General features: G+C 43.5%; 1 protein-coding gene across 1 annotated transcript in view; it reads left to right on the top strand.

Moving 5' to 3' along the window:
• The first annotated feature begins 305 nt into the window (after positions 1–305).
• KCNJ16 (potassium inwardly rectifying channel subfamily J member 16) overlaps positions 306–26,779 on the top strand; it is a 62,847-nt gene continuing 36,373 nt past the window's right edge. The window contains exon 1 of the mRNA XM_070480068.1: positions 306–354. The gene's annotated coding sequence lies outside the window, so the exon portion shown is untranslated. The remainder of the gene's footprint in view (positions 355–26,779) is intronic.

Raw genomic sequence — 26,779 nt, 5'->3', positions numbered from 1 at the left:
GCATTGTTGAGCATATTTCTGGCCCAGGAAATCTTCCTCCTTTGTGTTCCAGAGCGAGTGAGCAGTGAGTCAGGGGACGCCTGGGTGACCTTCTCCCCGAACCTCCTCCAGGGGTGCAGGGGCGGGGCCCCGCCGGGTCTCAGCTGACCGGCTGGCGCCGGCTTCCTAGGATGCCACGGGCTACCTGTGCGTGTTCCCAAGGTGGGGCTGCAGGAACAAGCCAGTGTCAATGGTTAACCCAGGCTTCTGGGGTCTGGAGCTTTTCTTTCCTGTATTATTAACTAAAGAGCATTTGCACTCTTGCCCAGCTGTGAGTTCCTAGCTCCTAGAGCCTCCATGGGGAGAAGGATGCAGGTAAGCCTGGCTCTGTTTTTGTCCTTATTCAGTCATTCAGCCTGCGTTTGCTCACGCTCCCTCTGAGCAGAAAGCAGCAAGCTCTGTATCCAGCAATGCCAATATCAGTGTGGAATGAAATGCAATTAAGACAATTTAATTCCCTATGTGAAGGCTTTAAGTAGGAGTCTGTGTATCATATTCCTTGAGTTCTTGTGAAACTTTGTAAAATATAGTCTCAAATTGGTCTCTAGAGAGTTAATGAAAGACACCTAATGTGCCACTATATATGTAGATATCTAAAAGTGACTTCTTCAGATCCTATATTTAATAGCAGATGGAGTATTCCATAACTTCTATCAAGCAAATCATGGCATCCATATATATGTACAGATTTATGAATAGATGGCTTCAGTGAAATGTACATTTAAGCATCCCCTGATAATCCTGCAAGAAAGTAGATTGATTATTTTCTGAGGATTATATATGAGAGGATATAAAAGCATCCATTTCTCTAGATTGATTTTAACATAGACTCAAAATAGAGAGTTTCTACTCTAAGTTCTATTTCTCCTGTGTGTTCACCTTAATTTTTCTAAAGCTTTTTCTCTTGCCCATTAAAATCTGAGACCTTTTGTCTTTGAGTATTTATTCAGAAAACTGTGGACTTATCAATTATTGCTCTCTGGACACCATGGATTTTTTAACATGTAAAATCAAATTGTTTCCCTTGTTGCTGGATGTAAGTGTGAAAGTGGAAAGCAAGAACTTTCCTATAAACTCGGTGGATTTTGGTCATTTGCATCGTACTCTTATGTGGTTGTAGGAACTGAGAGTCCTTTAGGGAAGTGGGACTGGAGTGTTTCTTCTGAACATCTACCCCTTAAGCTACAAGAGACAGGCCTTAAAGAGGAAAACGCATATGGATGCCCTTTGGCCACTTTACTTTGGAAAGTGTAGACCAACCGCTGTCAGATCTTAACCAACAAAGTGACTTGAAGTCCCTGTGCCACAGCTCTTTTGTTGAATACCATTATAGAGTTCCTGAAATTAAGCCAAAAATAAGTATAAAAGTGGACAGGGTCCAGAGTTCAATTCAATTCAAAAAAAGAAGGGAGAGACAGAAAGAGAGACAGAGACAGTGGGAAAACCAGAGTAACCAAGAGATGCAATTCCTTCAGTGCTTTTTAGAACACGTGAGCACCTGTGATAAATCTAAGACATTAGCCCCACGTAAAACAAGCCGTGACAACATCTGAAACTGGACAAAAAGACTGAAGTGGGAGGGGCATTCAAGTTGCTATTTTAATGCATTTTCCCAAATAAGTATATTTTTATTTGCAAAAGAACAAGAGTTTTCAAGGACATTGAAAAAGTATGTTTTTTCCATTATACATGTGAGTGGTGAGTCCACATGAAGATTTGGATATAAATTAGTTGAAAGTTAGAAATTAGTGGAAAGCATAGTTTGGGAGAAAACAATCGATATATAAAGAATGAGTATTTAGAGTAAATATTTATAACCAGGACAACCTGAAGATTTAGTTGAATTGTTTCTTTTCTGAATTTGTAAAACCCATCCCTGAGCAGACGGTTTAGCTTTTATCCCCCATGAATTTATCCTAGAGCACCTTATGTTACTTTCTGGTTCTAGGAAAAGTGGCCTCAAATCTAACTTTAGGAACAGTGGATGGAAAATGTCATTATTTCGGGCATCACATGAACTATAAATATTTCTATGGCAGTGTGGGGAAATGAGCATTCACATGCTTACTATGTTCTTGGTGATTAAATCCTATATTCATTGGATCTTCACTTCGAGTTTGGAAGGAGCTACTGTCTTCATTTTATGGATGAAGATCTAGGTTTTCCACTGTACCTGTGTAATCTGCGGAGAGTCATTTAACTTCTTCAGGTCTAAGATTCAAACTCACTCCTGTTTGAATTCCAAAATAAACGTGTTTCTCATTACCAGATGACCTCCTACCTTTTCCTAGTATGATGTTACCTGCAGTTATTAGGCTTGATACAACCAGCAAAGAGGAACTGTCTCTAAAGATAGCATACATGTGGCTACGGTCTGTAGAGTGGCTGAGAACACGCATGGGCGTCTGGTACCCTCTCTGAAACTGATGAGTGAGTGATGTTTTCTTCACAGATATCGGTTACAACAGACTCGTGGGGTACCTGTCATCACGCCTCCATCCCTCTACGTAGCAGAAACCTTAACCCTCAAGAATCTGCCCGATTCTTTGTATAAGGTGATGACTGACACTGTTCTTTTCTAGGCATTTATGTCACATTGATAAATGCATTTCTTCCAGAATAGAGGGCATCTTGCTGTTTGTCTTTCTTGCTAGTATCATTGTTTTGGATAATGTGAAATAAATAAATTAATGTTCTAAAGTAGACAATGACACACATTTTGTGAAAAATGAAAACTCTAGAATTCTAATTTTTTTTCTTGCCACCACAGTCTCAAATTCTTGACCTCTGTAAGATAGTAGCATGGAAATAATGGGTCATCTGATCATTTCCCTGACTGGATTGTTACTGAGCTTAACAAAAAAATCCAATTTTCTGTAATTTATTCATTGACTGATCCTCTCAACAAATATTTACTAAATATAAAAACGTCTGAAAGAATGAGGGTTCAGTGGGAGATTGTTGCAATGAAGCCATTTTCCTTAGGAACTTAGGAAAACCAAATTGCATTGAGTGGTATAATACTTCATGTATTTAACAAATGTTTGTTGACTACTCTGCACCAGGCAGTGATTAGACCTCAAACATATGCTGATGAAAAGAAAAGACAAACGTTTCTGCCTTCAGAAGTCTCATATTTTAGTAGATGTCTGGGAAGACTGTCAATAAGTGAAATACGTTGAACATTAATGGTGATGTCTTATAGAAGAAAACAAAATAGAGAAAGAAATCAGGTGTGGGGAGGGGGAGAGTGAATACTGTGTTAGTTATTTTAGAACAACAAGCGTTTGTTATCTCGGAGTTGGTGTTGGTGAGGAAGCCAGTTTATCTGGGCCCCTGGGACCAGGGTCTCCCGCGCTGCGGTTGGAGTCCAGTGGGGCCGCAGGCATCAGCAGCCTTGCCCGAGCAGAGTCCTCCTCCCAGCTCAGTCACATGGTCCCTGGCAGAACTTGGCTGCTCTGGGGCAGTTGGAAGGGGGCTCAGTCTCTGTGGCTTGTTGGCCCGAGTCCTCCCCCTGGCCCTTGCCACTTGGGTCTCTCCATAACACAGCGCCCAGCATGGCAGCTGCTTTCCATTAACTCAAGCGAGGAGTAAGCAAGACAGAAGACAGCGTCTTTCTCCAGCCTCATCTTGGACGTGACAGCCCCTCAGCTTGGCCACGTTCTATTAAATGAGTCACTTCTTCCAGCTAGCCCTCAAGGGGAGGGATTTCACAAAAGCCTGAAGGAAGCAGGGGGGTCACAGGGGGCCAGCGCCAAAGCTGCTTGCCACAGGTTTACGTGTTTAAGTAGGACATCCTGGGAGAGCTTCACCGAGGAGGTGATGTTTTGTCAAAGAACTCAGGGTGGTGAGGAATCGAGTGGGCGGGTACCCTGAAGCAGAGCAGGTCGGGTGGATGGAGCAGCCAGTGCAAGCTCTGACGTGCTGGGCCTATTTGAGAAGCAACAGGGAGACCAGTGTGGCTGAAGTAAGGTTAGAAAGGAGAGAGGGGTCCTGGGGGAAATCATGAATGTGCCACAATTGTTTTGCAAGATGGAGAGGATTCTGCAAGCGAGGTGTGTCTGAGATTTTCTTTTTTGAGATGTTAAAAAAGACCAGGGTAGGCATAGATTTCAATAGTTAGACAGGGAGGTAGAATACTGTGCATGGCAGGCAGATGATGGTGATGGACAAAATACAGGGGTGGGAGAGAGGGTGACTGAAGCCCTGCTCCCTCCAACTTGACCGATGGAAAATGACACTGCGCTCACCAGCTGAGACTCGAAGGGAACGCCCCGGTCTCATCAGCACAGACACTCATGCCAGCTGTTGCCAATAGACAGGAAACCACAGGGCAATTGTAGATATCTTGGGGAGTAAACCAACCCTGAATATTCACTGGAAGGAGTGATGCTGAAGCTTCTGAAGCTCTAATACTTTGGCCACCTGATGCGAAGAGCCAACTCATCGGAAAAGACCCTGATGCTGGGAAAGATTGAAGGCAGGAGGAGAAGGGGATGACAGAGGATGAGATGGTTGGATGGCATCACTGACTCAATGGACATGAGTTTGAGCAAACTCCGGGAGATGGTGGAGGACAGGGAAGTCTGGTGTGCTGCAGTCCATGGAGTGGCAGAGTCGGACTCGACTTAGTGACTGAACAACAAGAAGTTTGATTTCAGTTCAAGTTTCTAGGCCAAAGAGCTCAGCTTTGGTGGAAAGAAAGGCTTGTCTGGACCATGTAATGATCGCACTGGAGGACCCCTCTGCAGGGTCATCTGCATCCTGCTTTCCTAGGAAGCCAGCGTCAGAGGAGAAGTCTCTCTCATCATTTTTAGGCATGTGCACCCTGGAGTTTGGAGTTGTTTACACATACAGGGTGAATGAGTGGATGCCTTGACTTTTCTTATAGCTGCTCTTCAGTAAAGGAGATGGGATCAATTCTTTTCCTCCTGTCCTTCCAGGAGCTTTCTACTCTAAGATCAAGGATTCAGATGTACAATGTATACAGTAATTTAAAGAGGCTTTGACTGTTAAAGCTTTCTCTGGCTCCAAATTCGCTGTCTTTCAAAAAATTGACCTGAAACTGTCCAAAGATGCAAAGGAAAACTGAAAAAAGTCAATCATCTGAGTAAGAAGCAGCCCCCACAATAGGTTTCCCCAACATAAAGAAGGTGATTTTTTTCTTAACAAGGTCAAGAAATATCACCTCAAGTTTTTATTTTATTTAAACTCTATGGATATAGTTTTAAAGACTACAAATGGTTGCAAGGCTTCAGATTATAGTCCATGAGATTTATTCTTTTAACTCAAAATGAAATATTCAGTTATTCTTTCTTTTTTTAAAGGAAAAACTATGTTCCAGCAAACATGACCAAAACCATATTTCATCACGATGAATTTTCATTTTTCATTCTATTCTATCTTAAATTAGAACCATGTTCCCATGCAATCAATAATCATTTATTGGGTCTGGTACCAAGATGACAAAGACCCAGTCCTTGTCCTCAGTCTGGCAGAAAAAGACAGATCTGTAAATAATTAAGGGTAATTCAATGACCTAGTACCATGATAACATAAGATACAGTTAGCACACTAACGAATTGAACTTTTTTCCATGGAAGCAACATAGTGATAGACAAATGAGTGGCCTGTTGCTCTTGTCCTGCATATGCTTTTGGAATTCATAATTTGTATGTGCTGAAATACTGTTTTTTCTATGAACTCTTTTATAAGACTTTTTTTCCAGAGCTTAATCTGACAATTCTTTTAGAATTATTGCTTTCTTTCCACTATAGTTTGGTAACTGTATAAGGGTTATTCGAAAAAATAGAACAATATGATACACACACACACACACACACACACACACACACATATATAAAGAGAGAGGGAAATGTAGGAAGAAATTTAATTCAAGTCTTGGGTCATATGATTGTGAGGGCTGGCAAGTCTGAAATCTGTAAGGTAGGCTGGCAATCTGGAAATTAAGAGTTAATATTGCAGTCCTGAGTCCAAACTTTGCAGGCTAGACAAGCAGGCAGGAAACTCTGGTGGAATATGTTGCAGCCTTGAGGCAGAATTTCTTGTGTTGCTTCTTTGGGAAACCTCACTCTTTACTCTTAGTATCTTCACCTGATTGGACAAAGCCCACCCTCACTATGGAAGGTCATCTGGTTTGCTCAAAGTCTTCAGATTGTAAAGGTAAATCACATCTAACAAACATATTCACAACGACATCCAGAGGGTGTCTGACCAAACAACTGGGTGCTGTGGCCTGGGCAAACTGGCACTTGAAATCATCCCTCCCAGGAATGCAGGAATCTTCACCATGCTTGTATTTTTCCATGTAGTTATCAGACATTCTAAGTGTGCAGCTTTAGTTTCTATAAAAAGAAATTAACTACATTTTACTTGTTATATACATTTAGAATTCCACAAAATGGATATGCGTAACAATACCATTGTTTGTGTATAGAAGCATCCAGTATTTGATACAGCACTTTCAGTGCTACTATTTTTTAATAAGGCAATCTGGATAAAGAGAAAATTTTCTTTTTCTTTTAGCTGAGACAAAGAACAAATTTATTTTATTTAAAAGACACCCCAGCCTCCTGATGGCGTTGTCTCTTTTTCTATTAACTTCATTTTCCCTACCATGTATTTCAGCTATTATATATTCTCTCCTAGATTTTTGTGCTGTCTACTTTTTCTTTTTATAAAAACAAACTTTATTGGAGTAGAGTTGATTTACAATGTTGTGTTAGTTTCAGGTGGATAGCAGAGTGATTTAGTTACACATATACATGTATTCCTTCTTTTTCAGATTCTTTTCCCATATAGATTATCACAGGATATTGAATAGAGTTTCCTGAGCTATGCAGTAAGTCCTTGTTGGTTCTCTAATATATAGTAGTGTAGATAGTAGTGTGTGTATGTTCATCCCAAGCTTCTGATTTGTTGCTTGGTCCCCTCCACATTTCCACTTCTATAACTGTAAGTTTGTTTTCAGTATCTGTAAGTCTGTTCCTGTTTCATAAATAAGTTCATTTGCATCATCTTAAAAATTAGATTGCACATATAAGTGATGACATATGCTATTTGTCTTTCTCTCTCTGGTTTACTTCACTCAGTATTATAATCTCTAGGTCCACTTATGTGCTGCAAATGGTATTAGCGCTTTCTTTTTTATAGCTCGGTATGTGTAGTTTGCGGGTTTCCCTGGTGGCTCAGCAGAAAAGAATCTGCCTGCTAGGCAGGATGCTCGGTTCAATCCCTGGGTCGAGAAGATCCCTGAAGAAGGAAATGGCAATCCACTCCAGTATTCTTGCCTGGAAAAATCCCAAGGACAGAGGAACCTGGCAGACTACACCCATGGGTTCGCAAAGAATCGAACACAGCTTAGCAACTAAACAACAATGTGTAGTTTATTTTTCATATATATGAGTCCTGCCCTCAAAGGACTGTGTTCACAGCAGCATGTCAGGAGCAACGAGAAACCACAAGATAAGCAGGGTGTATATTTGAAGCATTAATTTAACTCAGATTTTTCATGGAGAATAGATGAAGTAAAGCATTTAACTGATAAGCCTGGCTAAAAAATTATATTTATAATGCTGCATATATTTTAAAGAAAATCCTTAAGACCTCTGTGTTATAGTCTCAGATCTCCTAGGATTTTAGGGGTCAGGATAAGGGTCATATACTCATTTCTCTCTCTCTCTCTTTTTTTTTAAATGAACAATTTTGAGAAGCACTATTAAAGGGGAATTTTTGTGAGGTTAAATGCATGGAATAGGTTGGTACTCGACTGGTTAAAGGGCCCTGCCCACCTTCACCCCCAATGAAAACAGCTCCTCACCCACAAAGTTGGCAGTCTTCTCACAACTATGTACTTATTTCATGTGAGACTGTCCTGAACAGTAGTTTTCAGGACATTGTGTCTCTACTTTAGGAAAATAATCCAAACTAACCAGCTTCCCTGGTGGCTTAGTGGTAAAGAATCTGTCTGCAGTGCAAGAGACCTGGGTTTAATTCCTGGATTCGGGAGATCCCCTGGAGAAGGAAACAGCTACCCAGGGAGTTTTCTTGCCTGGAGAATTCCATGGACAGAGGAGACTGGCGGGCTATAGTCCGTGGGGTTGCAGAGTCAGACACGACTGATGGACTAACACTTTCAACCTTATGAAACCAGGCACCTGGCTTAATGGCCAGACCACCCCCCCACCCCCTGCAACCGCACCGCACCCACCCCACCCCCCCCTGCCCCGGCTCCACACACACACACACACACACACACAATGCCCAACAGATCTCTGATTCAAGCTTCCCCTGTGTGGAAGCCACTGCCTTGAGTCTGCTGAAGAAGGCCTTAAGACTGATGCATGCATGATCAGTCATTTCAGTCATGTCGACCCTGCGACCCCATGACCTGTAGCCCACCAGGCTCCTCTTCCAGGTGAGAATACTGGCGTGCACCGCATGCCCTCCTCCAGGGATCGAACCTGCGTCTCCTATGTCTCCTGCTTGTCAGACACTGACACCACCTGGGAATACTGAGAAGACTGGTCAAATTGCATTTACCCGAAAGACACACTCAGCTATTCTGATGAACTATGAGGTTATTAACTGACCTTTAACGTTCTCATCATGTACCACTGAGTTCTATTTATAGACAGCACAAGAAAAACTTTCCCTGGACATGCAACTAAAATTTGAGAAGATGCCAGAGTCTCAGAGGCTGTGTGCGACACACCAAGGTTGCCACATTGGGAAGCCTGGTCCTTTTGTTCAGGTCAGGACTGAGTCAGCTTGTGGGTGGCTGGAGAACACGCAGGGAGAAAGTGGTGTGGCTAATTTCAGCAGATGACCTAAGACTTAGGAGTTACACATATTTAAATTTAGGCTTTGTGGGAAGGGAAGGCGTTGCACTTCCTCATGACTAAAATTTTTATTTAACTGTACCAGATAACAATATTGAGTTGGAGATAAGATTACGGCATTTACACCAGAAGTTTAAAAGCTAAAGAAACATTCAGAGAAACAAATCTGAACGAAGGGAAACCATAAACAAGCCGCCCCAGAACCAAACCCAACAGAAGCAAAATGCCCTGTGATTTCTGCTCACAGCGGGGCTCAGAACGCTGTTTGGTCCACGCCTCCTGTTACTGTAGTGGGATGTTTTGTGTGAGCTTTTCCTAAACTCCTGTGTCACCCATTCCGGTTCTTTGCTGGCATAAAGAGTGGACCCTGCTTCTGCAGTCATGCCTGGAATTTTATGCGGGGAAAAGTGAGTGTCAATTATGTATTAATTAGGCACAGAGTAATACCATGATAACTACCGTGGGTCTGGTTATTGCAGGCATCAGAAAGAGAGTGATTCCACTGCCGCTTGGTAGACAGAACATCTTTTACACTTTGGTTTCATGGATTGAACAAACAGTCTCTCTGCTCTTCTAAGTGGGTATGCAGTACTCATTCCGCTGGGCACTAGGGTATACAAGGGTAAGTCCATCAATTCCTTGCCACTGGAAAACAAAGCCTCTCCAAGGAGCATGAGGGCAGAAAAATCAACTTTGCTGGGAAATTGAGGGAAGTGTTACAGTGGACCTGAGTCTAATACTTGTGTTTCAGTGTAAAGAGAAAGGGAATGCTTGTCTGGTTTACTTACGCCTTGCAGACCTCATGCAGAATGTTTCCTGTGGCCCAGGATAACCTGAAACGATGTAGGAAATTCAGTTCTGGAATGTGTGGCCCCAGTTTCGCTAAACTGATACAGTCCAAACCTACCACCTCTGACACCTGCCATTTAGAATACACACCAGCATGTAAATCCATGGCTAATTCATATCAATGTATAACAAAAACTACTGTAATGATGTAAAGTAATTAGCCTCCAACTAATAAAAATTAAAAAAAAATAAAATAGAATAGAATACACACCAGCCCTGTGATGGAGGGTGGGATGGGTGGAGGAGGTCCAAGAAGGAGGGGGCACACGTATACTTACGGCCGATTCACGTCTAGGGCAGAAACGAATAGCACGTTGAAAAGCGATTATGGTTGGCTGAGCTGCTGAGTCGTGTCCTATTCTTTTGCGACCCCGTGCCCACCAGGCTCCTTTGTCCGCGGGATTCTCCAGGCAAGAATGCTGGAGCGGGTTGCCATTCCCTCCTCCAGGGGATCTTTCTGACCCAGGAATCGAACCCAGGTCTTCTGCTTTGCAGGTGGACTCTTTATTGATTGAGCCACCGGGGAAGCTCACTCCAGTTTAAAGTAAATCAACAAGAAAAAACAAAAAAAGAGGTGATTGAAGCATAGTTCTTATCTGCAAATAGCTAACTGTACAGTTACAGAGGGGCCTCCTTCCCTCGCTGCATGTTTCAGCAGAAGCACTTGTGTAATAGAGCACACGCTCAAAGTGAGGCCAGCACACAGACAGGCCCTGGACGTGTTTCATGTTTAATGCCTTCTCGGAGTCTTGCTTTGGCTGTTTGATGTTAGATCACCTCTGTTTTTTTAAAAAGGAAAACTGGAAAACAAATAATATTACAAATGGTATTCCCTGCGATCCTCTCATCTCCATCTTATTTCGTCTGGGTGAATGGTGGTGCTAAACGGTCAGCAGCCCCGTCCCCACACTGGCCCAGACCTCTTCCTTCTCATCATGATGCTCGCTTGTTTCTGGCACCGACCCTTTCCCCACAGGAGCGAGGTTTGTCTTGCTCAAGTATCACTTGCTCCTCTTTTAACCTGAGGGGGGGAAAACCCAGAGCTATTAAAATCAAGAAATTCCTTGAACTTCCATGGTGGCCCAGGGATTAAGCATCTGCCTGTCAATACAGGGGACACGGGTTTGACCCCTAGTCCGGGACAGTCCCATGTGCCAAAGGGCAGCTAAGCCTGTGCTCCGCAACTGCTGAAACCCCCGAGCCCTGGGGTCTGTGCTGGCCCACAGGAGGGGCCCCGCTTCCCACGGCCAGAAGAAGCCCGCACGGAGCCCCGGAGACTCAATGCCACCTAAAGTAAACAACTGACTAAATAAATAAAAGAAGTGCCTCGACTGGTGGCAAAATTGCTTGACCATGGATGATAAAGGGAAAAAAAGCACTGAATGGGAAATAGTTAAGCCCATCAAAATGCTATGCCCAAACTATATCATAAAAACCACCTGTTTATCACCATCCTAAATGAGTTTTCTCTACTGTCTGATTAGATTATGTCTGACATACTCTTTCAGCTTAACCTTTGGTCTGCGTCTCTCCTTCCACGCTGTCTAGTAGGGTGGATCTGGTGTTTTACGAAGACTTCGTGTTTTCTCTGTATCATGAGAGCAGGTGGCCTCATCCGTTCTCGGAAGGGTTTGTGTCCACAGCCCAAGTGTTCTGTTACCAAAGTCAGGGAAAGTGGATGTTTCTGCTGAGTTTTCCAAAGAGGGCACGAAAGCGTGTGGAGAAACTTACATGACGTTTCGCCGGCCAACAGCACAGGAGCATGTGTCCTTTCACAGCGGAAATGGGATTTTCAATTTACTCACCGCTTTCTTTTCTTCTTTGTTTTTAATTTTTTATTCATTTAAGGGCAATGCTGTGTTTGCTGTGGGGTACAGAATTTGGTTCACTTATACACATATCCATTCATCTTTGGGTTCTTCTCCTGTGCAGGTTATAACAGAATGCTGAGTAGAACCCCCCTGCTCCACAGTAAGCCCTAGTTGATTACCTGTTTTATATGTACTAATATTGGTATATATATATATGTCTTTGAAAATTTTTCTTGGAGTATATTTCCTTTACAATGCTGTGATAACTTCTACGGTTAAGCTAAAAGAGTTAATTCACTTTACTCACTGATTTTTATTTAACAATAAAAACACAGGGTGTTGACTACGTGTGTGCATTGTGCTAAGGGCTTTACAAGCATTCATCCTTCTACTCCCGTGAGAAAGCTCATTTTTACAGAGAAGAAAGCAGGGGCCCAGAGAGGCCATGATATGTCTCTAAGGTCACACAGCTGTTAGTAGTAAATGGAATAGCTGACTTCGGACCAGGCAGCCTTTCTTCCTCTATTGGATGTGTTTTTAACCACTAATCCATGCGTGCTAAAGAACCTCAATTCTCCACAAATTCGTATCTGTGTGATTACTAGGAATGCTAAATAACATTAACACGTAATTTGGATTGTTCACCCAACATTCAAGAAACCTTTGCACACCACTCAAAGTGAAAGCCTGAGAAATGTGCAGGCATTGAAACAACAGAATCAAACGCTGCCCTCCGAACCCTGTTCTCAGCTCTCTGTTTATCGGTTTCTTTGAAGAATTCTATTTTGCACGCCAAGCATTAAATTGTACTTTCTCTATCAAAGACGTTCAAAGGATAAAAAAACAGCAAATCAGAAGCAGAGCAGAAGATATCTGTACCCTGTTTAGCGGGCAGAACCCCAGGCGCACCATCACATGGATTTGTTATTTTCATCAAAAGTTAATAAACACAAACCGAATTTTAGCACCATAAATCAATACAGATTTCACTCCACTGAGCAAGTATAATATCCAATCTAAGGAAAGTAATATTTCATTGATGGGGAAAAATACAGTCGTTCTTTATGTTCCTAATGACAAATGGAAATCTGCAGGCTTTAATACCAAATATTGAACTAATACCAAACAGGTCATTTGTTTGAGGGGGAAAAAACGTAAATAGAAGTAGAGCCCAGTGGGCCTTGATAGATTTCTTAGTTTACAGTTTAAAGTCTCTAATTATTCAGTGTAAAATAGACCCCTTTCTTTTTGTCAGTGAACATTAACTTCAATAGTTAGAAGTTACTGTTCATGGTATGCAAATATTTCCAATGGGAGTTTTCATGTAAAAAGTAGAAGCTGCCTTAGTTTTCACTCTTGCATTAAAATTATTGCATTGGCCATAAAGTTTGTTTGGAATTTTCCCACAGTATGTTACAGAAATATCCAAATGAAATTATCGGCCAATGCAATAATTAAGAATAACAGTGATATGAAGTCACCTGTGTTAACTACTCACTGCATAGCAAGTCCTGTATTTCATTGGTTCTTCCATTTATTACAGATGAAGTCAAATTTATATTTTGAGAAAGAGCAACCGATAGAGACAAAGATCAGCATAATGGACTTGTGTTTTTAACAGTAAAATATTTCAGTATTCTCTGAATGAAAAAAAAATATTTTAAAGAAAGCTGTTAGCATTACATTTTTACTATTCAAAAATAACTACAGGAAAATGTGCTGTGCTACTGGAAAATAGCTTGCCCTGTGCTAAGTCGCTTCAGTCGTGTCAGACTCTGCGACCCCATGGACTGCAGCCCACTTGTCTCCTCTGTCCATGGGGCTCCCGTGGCAAGAATCCTGGGGTGGGTTGCCATGCCCTTCTCCAGGGGATCTTCCCGGCCTGGGTCTCTTATGTCTCTGGCATTGGCAGGCTGGTTCTTTACCACTAGTGCCTCCAATAATTAATCATTTTCTGGGATTCATCATAATAAAGTCTCTTGAAGAAATAGGATGTTCACGTTTTAAGTTGAAAAAAAAAAAAACCCACTATTGGACACAGTTGGCAGCTGCCCAACCCTCAAGATGTTAGCGCACTCATCTTAAAGATTCTGAACTCCTAAAAGTTCCAATAAACCTCTTTCTTGTGCGTGGCATTTCCTTTTACGTAGTCTCAGCTTTTAAACTAAAGACCAGATCCTTCACTTGCATCTTTTTGTTTTTCTTGTTTTGTTTGTTTTTACTCTTTTCCTGGTTTGATTCCTAACAAAATTAACAAAAAGATCTGTGGAAGCACGCCAACGTTTAGACAATCCTTTTACAACAATGATCACGTTTTATCTTCAAAACAACTCTGTGAGATCAGTGAGAATAAAGTAGCAGAATTCTTTTTTTTTTTTGACATTAAAAATATTTAGTTTTAATTGGAGGATCATTGCTCTACAACGTTGTGTTGGCTCCTTCCATATATCAACATGAGTCAGCCAGAGGGATACACATGGCCCCTCCCTCTTGGACCTCCCTCCCACCTCCGACACATCTAGGTGGGCAGAGAACACCTAGTTGAGCTCCCTCTGCTAGAGAGCAAATTCCCCAGCTGTCTATTTCACGTATGTTAGCGTATGTGCTTCCATGCGCCTCTCAGTTCGCCCAAGCTCCCCTTCCCCCACTGTGTCCCCCCGTGTCTTCTCTGTGTCTGCATCTCCATTGCTGCCCTGCAAATAGGCTCATCACTGCTGTCTTTCTAGCTTCCATATGTATACTTTGATATAAGAAATTTGTTTTTCTCTTTTTGACTTTGCTCTGTATAATACACTCAAGGTTCATCCATGTCCTAAGAACTGTCTCAGATGCCTTCCTTCTTATGGCTGAGTACCATTAATAGTAGCATTCTTAAGGATAGCGGTGGGAACTTTAAGGATCAGGCTGGTCAAGTGATACAAGGCAGACAAGGCAACCCACCTCCCAGGGTGTCACCTCCGTATCCGTCTCTCTCGAGTTTCCTCCTGCTCCTCCATCTCTGCAGGAGAGAAGTCTTGAGGATGACAGATGCCTTCTCAGTGGGCAGTTTGTACTGTAGAATCAGATCTCGGTTTTAATCCAGATTCTGCCCCTGATGCCTTTTGTGAGTTAGGCTTGAGGTTCTCAACGTGTGGACTGGCTCTAGTAGAGTTCAAGTCAGGTGAGAACTTCCTGTTTGCTGTTGTTTTTTTCAGTAGCTGACTCTTTGTGAACTCATAGACTGCAGCACGCCAGGCTTCCCTGTCCTCCACCATCTCCCAGAGCTTGCTCAGACTCATGTCCATTGAGTCAGTGATGCCATCCAACCATCTCAAACTCTGTTATCCCCTTCTCCTCCCTCCCTCAATCTTTCCCAGCATCAGGGTCTTTTCCAATGAGTCAGCTCTTTGCATCAGGTGGCAATATTATTGGAGCTTCAGCTTCAGCCTCAGTCCTTGCAATGAATATTCAGGACTGATCTCCTTTAGGATGGACTGGTTGGATCTCCTTGCAGTCCAAGGGACTCTCAAGAGTCTTCTCCGGCATCATAGTTTCAAAGCATCAGTGAAACAGAGCTTGTAAAAGATGCAAACTCTCTGGCTCCGTCTCAGCTTAGTCTGTCAGAAGCCAGGGTTCTTGGCCCCCTGAGTCACTAGAAATTGAGGCTGGACAGGAAGTTCAGGTGAGGCTTTATCGGGGTCCATCCTGCGGCAGGAGGGGGTGGGAACACACAACAGGCGCCCTTGCACACTTGCTCCCTGAGGTGGGAGGGCAATGAGCTGGTCCCTTATTTGAGGTGATGGGTAGGCATGTGTCCAGGGGTCAAGTCAGAGGGTGGTTTAGGTGTTTTGCCCAGCCCGGTAAGTGGTGCTGTGTGCAGGAGACGCTCAAAGTTTTGCGCCTGGCTCTTCAGAGGGGTCTGTTGAGGTTGTTGGTCTCTTGGTATCCCTGCAGTCCAGACTTTGCCCTCACTGCCCACGTGCACTGTTGGTTTTAGTCCCGTACATCTTCTTGTATTTTGTTGCTGGAGGAGGCATGCGTCCGGGAGCGAGCACTGCAGCTCAAGGTCCCACCCGGTCCCCATTGGCTCTGGGGAGGGAGCCCAGTGCACCTAACAAAGCCTCCAGGTGATTCACACCCACAGTCAAGTTTGGAAGCCTGCAGAATATCTGGGCCAAGGCACCTCACCGCTGTCAGACTTGCGTTTCTCTTTAAATTGGGTCAGGGATGGCTGTGCTACCCCGCTCTTCAGAGTTTGTGTGTGTGTCCGTGGGTTAGTCACTCAGTCGTGTCCGGCTCTTTGGGATCTCGTGGACTGTAGCCCACCAGGCTCCTCTGTCCGTGGGATTTTCCAGGTAAGAATACTGGAGAGGGTTGCCAATTTCTCTTCCAGGGGATCTTCCTGACCCAGGGATGGAACCCAGGTCTCCTGTATTGCAGGCAGATTCTTTACTGTCTGGGGAGGCCCTCATGAGATTGGGGGAATGAACATGAAGCCAACACACAGCAGACAGGAGCTGTAGAAATGCTGACATTCCCAGGGGACTGGGTTTCATTAAAAAGGTTAACTCTATGAATGACTCATCTAATGATTTTGGTCCTCTGTGAGAGCAGCCTCTGTTGGATGCCGCATTATTACTAAGCCTGGAAGACAGGACCACTTCTAATTTATGAATAAACTGGATGGTATTTCATGGCTGTATTCGAAGTGATTAGTGGCTGCCATGAAATGAAATCAAATGAAGTCAAGTGCTTTTGTTTCCTACTTGGGACTTTAGTAAAAGCTCAGGGAGGAGGCATGATCTCTGTCTTTGTCACCAGCATTTTATTGGTTGTTTGTTCATGGGATTCTGGCAGTTCTGTCATCATACCTTTGCCCAATGGCCAATTTTAGTTCCATGTTCTTGAATTACTTAAAATGTATACATCTTAATATGGTTCAGTAAGTGAAAAATCTTCAGTTTTTTAAATAAGTATTTGCTGAATATGTATATATATATTTGCTGAATCCCTGGTAGCTCAGATGGTAAAGAATCTGCCTGCAACACAGGAGACCCAGATTTGATCCAGACAATCTTCTAGAGGAGGAAATGGCAGCCCATTTCTGCGTTCTTGCCTGGAGAATCCCCATGGACAGAGGAGCCTGTTGGGCTACAGTCCATAGGGTTGCAAAGAATCAGACAAGTCTGAGTGAATAAGCACATATGTTTGCTGAATCATATATGTATACATATGTGCATATACATATCTATTAATATTTGCTGAATCATATAGAAATCATTATGAATCATGTATGTATATATATGCATAAACACAGACATATACATGTTTGCTGAATCACTATGCTACACCCTTTTTTAAAACATTTATTTATTAGGCTGCACCAGGCCTCAGTTGCAGCAGGCAGGATTTTTAGCTGCAGCATTTGACCTCTTAGTTGCTGCCTGTGGGATCTAGCTCCCTGACCAGGGATCAAACCCAGGCCCCCTGCACCGGGAGTGTGGAGTCTTAGCCGCTGAACTACCAGTGAAGTCCCCAAAGTCTTCAGTTTAAAATAAACTACAAATTCAATTTGAAAGCTCCATGATGAAAAATGATAGCCTTGTGTCTCCCGAAATGTATGAACGTTGCTCTTCTGTAGCTTTATATACATGTAGCTTTATATATGGAGTCTAGAGGAATGGACAGGCAGGACTCAAGCCAGCTCCTTCTGAGTCCTCTGTCCTCTTTCTGGACCCACAATAGTAGAGCACACTTGTCAAAGACCTCAGAAGTGTTCTGTAACAGGAATTGAGTATTTAAGCCATATCATTTGGCCACCTAAATTTTCGTGTCTAGATGGAACTAAGAACCTTGCATGAATTTTAGCCGCCAGCAATAAGACCTTATGCCTGCTTTCACTGAACGCTCCGGACGCCCAGATTCCTGAAGCTGGAAGAGAAACAACCACTGAAAGCCATGGCTTTTGTTTGTCTGTTTGTCTGTTTGCTCCCATAGTTCCTGAAGCTGGGATTTTTGACTGGGAGGAGACCGTGAGGGGGAAGAAACCACTTTATGGTACTGAGGTGTTGCGGTAGTTTGTAACCAGAGGGGACGCTGATACATAAACTAACTTCACTCGGAAGAAGGGAAAATATTGAGCTGTAAACTAGACTTGCCATCAAGTGTAACATTTTGCCAGAAGGTTACCCACATCTCTGTTTACCAAACCTATATGTAGATAAGACATTAAAAGCTAGTTACTTCAATATTTACAGAGAACACACGGCTCTAACTCTGACTATAACCAATAGTTGTATCACACTCAAGATAAAGGCAGAATGTGATATTCTTAGCACTCTCTAACCTTGGCAGTAACTGTCTCCACCCTCCAATGTCTAGAGCTGACATCCCGGGGAAGCTTTAAGCTAAGAGCTCTGACGGGACTGGAAGGGTCCACTTTGGTCCGGTCTCAGCTGCCTCTTTGCACAGCAGGAAAGCTGTTCCGTCATGTGCTCAAGCGTTTATTTTTTTAGGCTCCACCTTGAATTTAATCACATACTTATCTGCCAAAGTATTTGTGCTGGTGAAGCAGGGCGACTGGATCCAGGCAGATCCTGCTGATTCTGCTTCTGTCCAAAGGGTCAGAGGCAAAAAGGCTGATGATGGTGATTTTATAATTGAATGGGGGTAATTGTTCTGGGTTTTTTGTTTTCCCCTTGAAAGAAAATGCTGCAGGCTTGAAAGCTCTATGATAAGGGGGAAAGTTTACCGCAAAACACTACGTGCTTTCTCACAAACCTCCAGCTAGTGGAAAACAGATCATCTTTGTTACACTCTGGCTGGGTTAAATGGACACAGTACGTGGGTAATTGAGGCCAGTGGAAACCTTTGGAATTTATTTTCCCAGGTACTTTTCTTTTCTGGGCTGAATTATGGACCTCATTTAGACACATACAGTCTTACACACTGAGTTTAATTCATTGGGTTCTTTTAGCCTATTCGTCTGTTAAAGATACATAAAAGTCCATAGTTTTCACTGTGAATGATCGAAGTCTTTAGTCTCTCTTCAATGATCTGCAGTTTACCTACCTAAGTGACCAGGAGTGTATAAGGTACCATGCAATTTTGCTAAATTTATCAAACAGAGAATCTGAAAAATGGATGTGTCCTCCATGTTGTTTGCCTCGATGGCCAGAAATGTAACCGAAACCTTGTTCAGAAATACTGCTTAGCAGGTTTATGGCCACTGAAAAAAGACTTAGTCCTTAGCCAGGCAGGTGAAAGCTTTTCATTTGGGATCCAAACTCATGTCTTGGGCCTCGCTGCCACCATTTCTCTTTTTCACTTGACAAAAACGCGGTGTTACTTCCCGTCTGGAGTCTGTATGTCCCTCCCTCTCATGTAAACAGCTGTCTCAGAGTTAGAACCAAGTCCACTTTCCCCTGGTGGTTCAGTGGTACAGAATCCGTCTGCCAAGGCCGGATACATGGACTCCATCCCTGAGTCGGGAAGATCCCCTGGAGGAGGAAATGACAACCCTCTCCAGTGTTCTTGCCTGGGAAATCCCATGGACAGAGGAGCCTGGTTTGCGGTCGCAAAAGATTCGGACACGATTGAAGCCACTTACCTCCACCGTGTACAGGACGCCTTTCCAACCGAAATAAACCAACAAGGAGCTCCTTCCGAATTCATGCTGCTTTCCATCCTCTCTTCTGCTTACCCACCATCCTCCATGACCATGTCCCACGCAGCTGGCTGTGGAAACATAACTGAAATAAAATTACAACTTAAGTGATGATTTCCTGTTTGTTATATCTAGTCTTCGGAACTGCTTACTAACTTCCTGTGGACTGGCATCATGTCTTATAAATCATAAATTTGCAAGTAGCCTACTTGTTATCAACCTTTTGAACTCTTTAATCAGTAGCAATTAACAGGAGGAATTCCAGGGAGGCTTTACAGAAGGTGATGCTGCAGCAGGATCGGGTGGGTAAGGTGACCTTGCTCCATCTCTGTCGGGGAGCAAGCTGGCCCCATAATGGGGGTGGGTCGGGGGGAAGGGTGGCTTAGCCCACCTCCTTCCTGGGGCTGTGTGTAGGGATCGAGTGTAGCACCCTGCTTTTGCTTCCAACACCTCGGAAGGGGCAGCTGTTTTCTATTCAGTCTTTTTGTAACTTGCTCATAATTTGTCCCAACTCTGCCTGCACTGGATCATTTGTAACCCTTTATAGTTTGTATCTGTTGCTCCAGGAGATGTGTGTTCCTGCCCAGGCACTGCAGCAAAGGGTTCCAGGTGCCGGGTCTCAGCCTGTCTCATCGTGACCACCTAGAACCCAGTGAAAGGGGTGGGGGTGGGGCTGAGGAATGGCACTTACTTCTCTGGGGCAAAGAATAAAAAGTTAGGCTTATTGGGTTTCCCTGGAGGCTCAGACGATAAAGAATCCGTCTGTCATAATGGAGACCTGGGTTTGATCCTGGGGTTGGGAGGATCCCCTGGAGGAGGAAACGGCAACCCATTCTGGTATTCTTCCCTGGAAAATCCCCGTGGACCGAGGAGCCTGGCGGGCTATACAGTCCATGGGGTCGAGAAGAGTCAGACATGACTGAGAGACTTAACACTAACTAACTAGGAATTATATATAATAGGATTTCAGTTCAGTGGCTCAATCTCCTCCTGCCTTCAACCCTTCCCAGCATCAGGGTCTTTTCAAATGAGTCAGCTCTTTGCATCAGGTGGCCAACGAATTGGAGTTTCAGATTCAACATCAGTCCTTCCAGTGAATATTCAGGATTTACTCCTCGATAAAAAGGGCTTCCCTGGTGGCTCAGAACCACCCTGACCCCCTCCTCCATGAAGAGTGACTTTTCCCTTATTTTACCCTCTCCGGTAATACATTTATTTTAAGACTTTCTGGTGCATCTACTACGCGATCAGGTGTCATAATGACCTGGGCAGGGTGGGGAGGTTAACTTAGACCAAGTGGGAGGGGTGGTTACTTATCCTGTTTAAGCAGAACCTCATTTATGGACCAGAAAATGAGGTGTTTTTTAGACCAGAAGTTCTAAAATGTGGTCTGCATTACAAATGAAAACTTTGAAAACACCTATTTAAAAGCACACTTGTGTAAACCGTAGAGGGATATTCTTTTTTTTTTTTTAAATTTAGTTTTTATTGTGTTATGAATCTCAGTTTCCATATGGGAACAAAATAACTTAAACCACATCTTCCAAATATGTTCTTACTCCCTTTAGCTTGTATATTCAGATTTATGTGATAAAATTATATAAGCAGATTTATCCCTAGGCAGGTACCATATAAAACTGAAGAGCAATTTTTAAAGATTTCTGTCACTTCTTGATAATGTGATATGTTACAACCTAAGAGTAAGTTTAATGTCCAGAATGGCATATCTGGAGAAAAACAAAAGATTTTGATACATGTCAAGCAGCTGGTTTGAAATCATTGAATTTACTAGCCTAACAGTATGCGAAGATTGAAAGGCAGTAGCAGATTCCTCACAGAGGAAGAGAGAGATGGAGAAAGTCCTAAAGGATGTAGGATACGCTTTCAAATCCAAGTGTGGCTGTTGATGGCTTCCAGAGACTCCGTTAGCTGGGCGGCTTAACACAACAGAGACGTATTCTCTCACAGCTCCGAAGGCCGGAAGTCTAAAATGAAGGCTACCCTCCTTCCAAAGCTCTGCAGGAAGCTCCTCCCTTCCCGCGTCCAGCTTCTGGCAGCCCCGGGCGTTCCTGGACTTGTGGCCACATCTGTCTCCGTCTTCACGGCTTCCCAGGATTCTTCGCTCTGCGTGTGGTCCTTCTTTGAAGGACAGCTTTCACACCAGGTGAGGGCCGACTCTAGTGACCTCATCGTCACTCGGTTACGTCTGTGAAGACTCTGTTTCCAAATCAGGTGCTATTATTGGCAGGTACCAGAGGCCAGAACTTCAGAATATCTTTCTGGGAGGTCACACTTCAGTCCATAAAAGATGATGACAGAAAGAAATGAGAGGCTCCAGACTTCCCTCAGAAAAGGGTTGCTGTCTAGTTGCTCAGTCGTGTCTGGCTCTGTGTGACCCCCTGGACGGTAGCCCGCCAGGCTCCTCTGTCCATGGGATTCTCCAGGCAAGAAGACTGGAGTGGGCTGCCGTTTCCTCCTCCGGGGGATCTTCCTGACCCAGGGATGGAACCTGTGTCTTCTGCATTGGCAGGCGGGTTCTTTACCACTGAACCACCAGGGAAGCCCCAGAAATGAGAAGAGAAACACAATAAAATGAAGAGTGGTTTTACTTTCTCTTTCTAGATTCTTTCTACTGTTGTACATTTAGCTGATGTTGGCCCGTATGGAATGGTAAGCTGGTATGAGGTGGAAGCATTTGTTTTCCTGCTGTTAAGTGTTCTGACTCTCATCACTCTGAAGGTTTGCCGTGACTATTGACATTAGATTAATCATCAGTAAGTAGGTAACATTAATACTGTTCATAAACAACATGGAAAAATATATTTCACAAAGAGGAAAGGAAAGGCAACATAGAAAAGGGAAAATAAAAGGAACATTTAACTGTGGGTTAAGGAAAGGTGGAAGGTATGAAGTGTTCTCCAAAGTAGTTATCCCGTAAACATGAAGAAAATTGGGATTCGGGTCTTGACGCAGTAACTCATGACTCAGATTTTCTTCCATAATTTTTCTCGTGGGCCCCAGACAGCTGCCCTCTGTTCTGAAGATCCCTCTGTGTTTTCCAGACTTCCTAGCCTAAAAAAAAAAAAGAAAGTAACATTTGCATTTACTTAAGGCTTGTTGGGGTGGGATCAAAATGAATATAGAAGTATCCTTCACAGAGTATCTGCCGGGAAAAATGGGCTCAAATATTTTGGCCAACCCTGTTGTTTGGTCCTTGTTTTTCAGGGTAACAATAGCAGCTCTAAGTATTGTATGGAAGCTACAATTTCATGAAACACATATGTGTAAAGTGGTTTTCCCACATTTCATTTATCACCAGGTTGTACCGATTGTTTTGAGAAGTTGAGTATACAAACGAAGGCCAATATCATATACAACAAAACACCTCTAGACCACTGAGTTCTGTAGGAAACAGTCCCAAAAAACACATTTTTGTAGCAATGGATCCGCAGTAGTCAAGAATTGGTCATTGACTTCCAACATCCCTGATTTTTTCTGGTACTTCTAACTTAGAACCAACCAGAGGAAGCAAAATGTGCCTGCTCATCGCAGAAGACACCTCATTTCAGTTAAGCTGATTTCAACTTCTCAAGCACGCAGTCCTGGATCAGACTGTACCTGAAACTGTTTTTTGTTTGTTTGTTTTAAGCTGTAATTCTTTCCCATTCTTCTGCCTCCATTTGAGTCTCTGGCAAACTTGAGTGATGGTCACAGACTAGCTTGCTAAAGCAAACTGTGAATGACAGCCCCTGCTTGTTCTCATCGCACCTTTATTTCTACAATATTTATTATTATTTCTATGTTGTTGTTTGGTTGCTAAGTCATGTCCAACTCTTTGCAACCCTATGGACTGTAGCCCACCAGGCTCCTCTGTCCATGGGATTCTCCAGGCAAGAATACTGGAGTGGGTTGCCATGTCCTTCTCCAGGGGAATCTTCCCCACCCAGAGATTGAACCTGCATCTCCTGCATTGGCAGGTAGATTACTTTACCACTGTGTCAACTAGAAAGCCAAACCTTTAAATGACAGGATGAGCCCTGCCCAAGATTAGATAATCGCTTAGGGCCGCTGGACATTCCGTGGAGTGCCAGTAATTTTAAAAGCCAGACGGACTGTTGGAACTGGTTCAAACTTGGGTCAAGACTCCTTTGACCTGGTTCAGATGGATGATAATTCGGCATTTCTCATAGTGCTCTTTCCAGGTCACTGCAGTAAAGCTATTGCTTCATGTGCTTCCTGCACACAATCTGACTGGGGGGTCATTTTCTTTGTGAAATGACTTCACTTGTGATGACTTTAATTTAAATTTAACATTTAATTTAAGTTTAATATTTCTTCGAGGGGGTCTCTTTTGCCTTTATTAACTGAGAAGTGCATGATCTTTGAATTTTTAGAAGGCTTCAGTTCTAATCCTTCTGTGAACTTTTATTCATAGTGAGAGTCATCTATTTGGGAAAGTCGATTGGTATGTTTAAGTCTTGTTTAAAAATTGTTAGTGATGTTAGTACCTGTCTCATGGGTTTCTTAAGCGTGGAGCCAATCTCTGTAAAGCTTAGACCAAAGTCTTAGTACTCATCTGCATGTAGCGCACATACAGTGGGCTTCCCAGGTGGTGCTGGTGGTAAAGAGTCAAGCTGCCAGTGCAGGAGCCACAAGAAATGTGGGTTGGCTCCCTGGGTCGGGAAGAACTCCTAGAGCAGGAAGTGGCAGCCAACTCCAGGATTCTTGCCTGGAGAATCCCAGGAACAGAGCAGCCTGATGGGCCACAGTCCATGGGGCCGCAAAGAGCCAGACGCGACTCAAGTGGCTGAACATGGCACGGCCCACGTAAATGCAGCACATAAAGTCCCTCAGTCGCCGCCGACTCTCTTCGTCCCCGTGGACTACTGCCCAGTCCGGGGAATTCTCCAGGCCGGAAGCCTGGGGTGGGTTGCCATTCCCTTCTCCAGGGGATCTTCCCGACCCAGGAATCGAACCTCGGTCTCCTGCACTGCAGGCGGATTCTTTACCAGTTGAGCTACCAGGGAAGCCCCTGTTAATCAAAACAGTGGCTCATATTTCCAAAGGAACAATCCTTTTTTCATCTGATGTGACAGCACAGAACATCTGGAGCAAAGATTTAGAAATTGCTGGTAACTGGCTAGTTTTCCAGGTTGTGTTAGCCATCAGACAAGAATGGATACCTAACAATTAAGCATTATGTCATAGGGAGAAGAAAGGCAATGGTCTTCATAAATCAGTTGCTGTCTACTTGCTCTACTGAGTAGACATCAGTAATTTGGGGGGATGATTTGGGGTTAGGGAGGCAGGGCTATGTTTAACCTCAAGGCTTTCAATGACCTGTGCCGATTGAGCAGTTAATAGCTAGCAACTTGGTTAAGGTTTCTTGGATGTAAACTTGCCGTTTTTATTTGTAAGTAATTTTTGTTGGACTGTAGTTGATTTACAGCACTGTGTTAGTTTCTGCTGCCCAGTGAAATGAATCAGCCATACATGCACGTATAACCCCACCCTTTCGGACTTCCTTCCTAATCTGGTCACTTTGGTGCCTTAAGTAGAGTTCCTGGTGCTGCATGGGATGTTCTCATCCGTCATGGATTTTATGTGGTTGTTTTTGTCTTCAGGCACTAAGTCACGTCTGACTCTCTGTGGCCCCACGGACTGCAGCGCGCCAGCTTTCCTTGTCCTTCACCATCTCCCGGGCTTTGCGCAGATTCACGCCCATTGAGTCAGTGATGCTATCTAACCAGCTCATCCTCTGTTGTCCCCTTCTTCTCCTGCCTTCAATCTCTCCCAGCATCAGGGTCCTTTCCCAAGGAGTCAGCTCTTTACATCGGCTGGCCAAAGTATTAAAGTTTCAGCAGTAGTCCTTCCAATGAATATTCCGGGTTGATTTCCTTTAGGATGGACTGGTTTGATCTCCTTGCTGTCCAAACGACTCTCAAGAGTCTTCTCCAGCACGGTGTAAAAGCACTAGTTCTTCTGCACTCAGCCTTCTTTATTGTCCAACTCTCATAATCTGTCCATGACGACTGGAAAAACCATGGATTTGATCGATAGTGTATATATGTCAATCCCAATCTCCCAATTCCCCTCTTTTCCTCTCAGTTTCCATATATTTGTTTTCTGTGTCTATATCTCTACTTCTGCCTTGCTAACTTGCCTTTTTGGGGTATAGGCAAACCTACATTCAAAAGGAGTAACTCCAGAGGTGTGGTAAGGTACACAACCCAGCCGGCTGAAGAAGGTAGCATGTTCTTTATTTTCTTTTGCATCCTATGACAGTCAGAGAAAGCATCTGACATGGGGAAACGCTCCTTTTGCAGACATGACGTGTGTGCAAGTTTAATTTCTGAATCAAACAAAGGAAAAATTCCTGGGCATTTTACGTGCATTTTTCTTAATATGATCACAGAATTGGAGTTAGCCATTTAATCCTGAACGAGACATGACCTCACTGGGGTTTGTTCCCCGACTAAATTTCAGAGTTCCACACCAGGACGCGTCAAATTGCCTGTATGCTCCCATTCCCCTCACTGATGTCAGGGGCTTGTTTGGGGGTGGGGGGCTGCTGCCTAACAGATGTTTTCGGAACAAGCATTTGTGGGAAGTTCACTGTTTTTGTCATAAAGTCCATTTAGTGGTCAATCTGGAAACCCAGGCTGGAATGAGTTACCTTGTTAAAATTCTTCAATCCCAAAGCACTGGTTTTTCTTGGTGAATGTCACTGAAAACTAGAGGCGCAGGTCATTACAGGGGAGAGGGAGTCCCGAGCAGGAGCATGTGCGGCAGAGTTTCTAAATGCACGTTTGCAACCAGATTGTTTGTTTGTTTTTTAGTGGACATCGTTGTATTTGTTGTATCAGTCAGGATGGTTACAAATGGCTTTTCTTTTATCAATGCAATTTTCCAATTCAGTTTTCCCACAATAAAAGGAAGACAGTGAATTAAATATACTGATGCAACTTTGCAGGTGGATTCTTTACCTTCTGAACCACTAGGGAAGCAACTTTTTCTAAACATGACGTGTTTTTACAGCACATTCTGTAGCTTCCTAACAAAGGCTGCCAGGTGAAAACATGTCAGATTCTTGATGGAACATTCCCAAGGATGAGCCCTCAGTTTCTAACTTCCCTGCACTGATGGTTTCAAATATTTCCCATCCTCTTTAAATCTCAGATCCTGTCTTCTGCACCCACTGTCCATCCCCTTATGGAGCCAGGAAATAAAGTCACCAGCTTCTTGCCATCCACCCTGAAGACCTGATTGCAACCATACCCACCTTTCCTTTGAGATCTTCCTTGACTCTCCCCCAACCCCTCACTTCTCTGAGCAATTCCTCTTTCTTTTCCCTCTCCCTCCCCAAAAAACTTCTGATTCTTGGGGATTCAGATCCCCAAGTCCCTCTCGAGTCTGTTGCCTTTGCTTCTTCCCCTTGTTGTGGTTTTTTTTGTTCAGTTGCTAAGTTGTATCTGACTCTTTGTGACCCCATGGACTGCATCACATCAGGCTTGCCTGTCCTCCTCTATCTCACAGAGTTTGCTCAAACTCATGTCCATTGAGTCGGTGATGCC

Source organism: Odocoileus virginianus, chromosome 17 (assembly GCF_023699985.2).
Source record: "Odocoileus virginianus isolate 20LAN1187 ecotype Illinois chromosome 17, Ovbor_1.2, whole genome shotgun sequence".
In the NCBI taxonomy this organism is placed as follows: Eukaryota; Metazoa; Chordata; class Mammalia; order Artiodactyla; family Cervidae; genus Odocoileus; species Odocoileus virginianus.
Note: the sequence above shows the minus strand (reverse complement) of the source record. Positions and strands in the feature narration are given on the sequence as shown.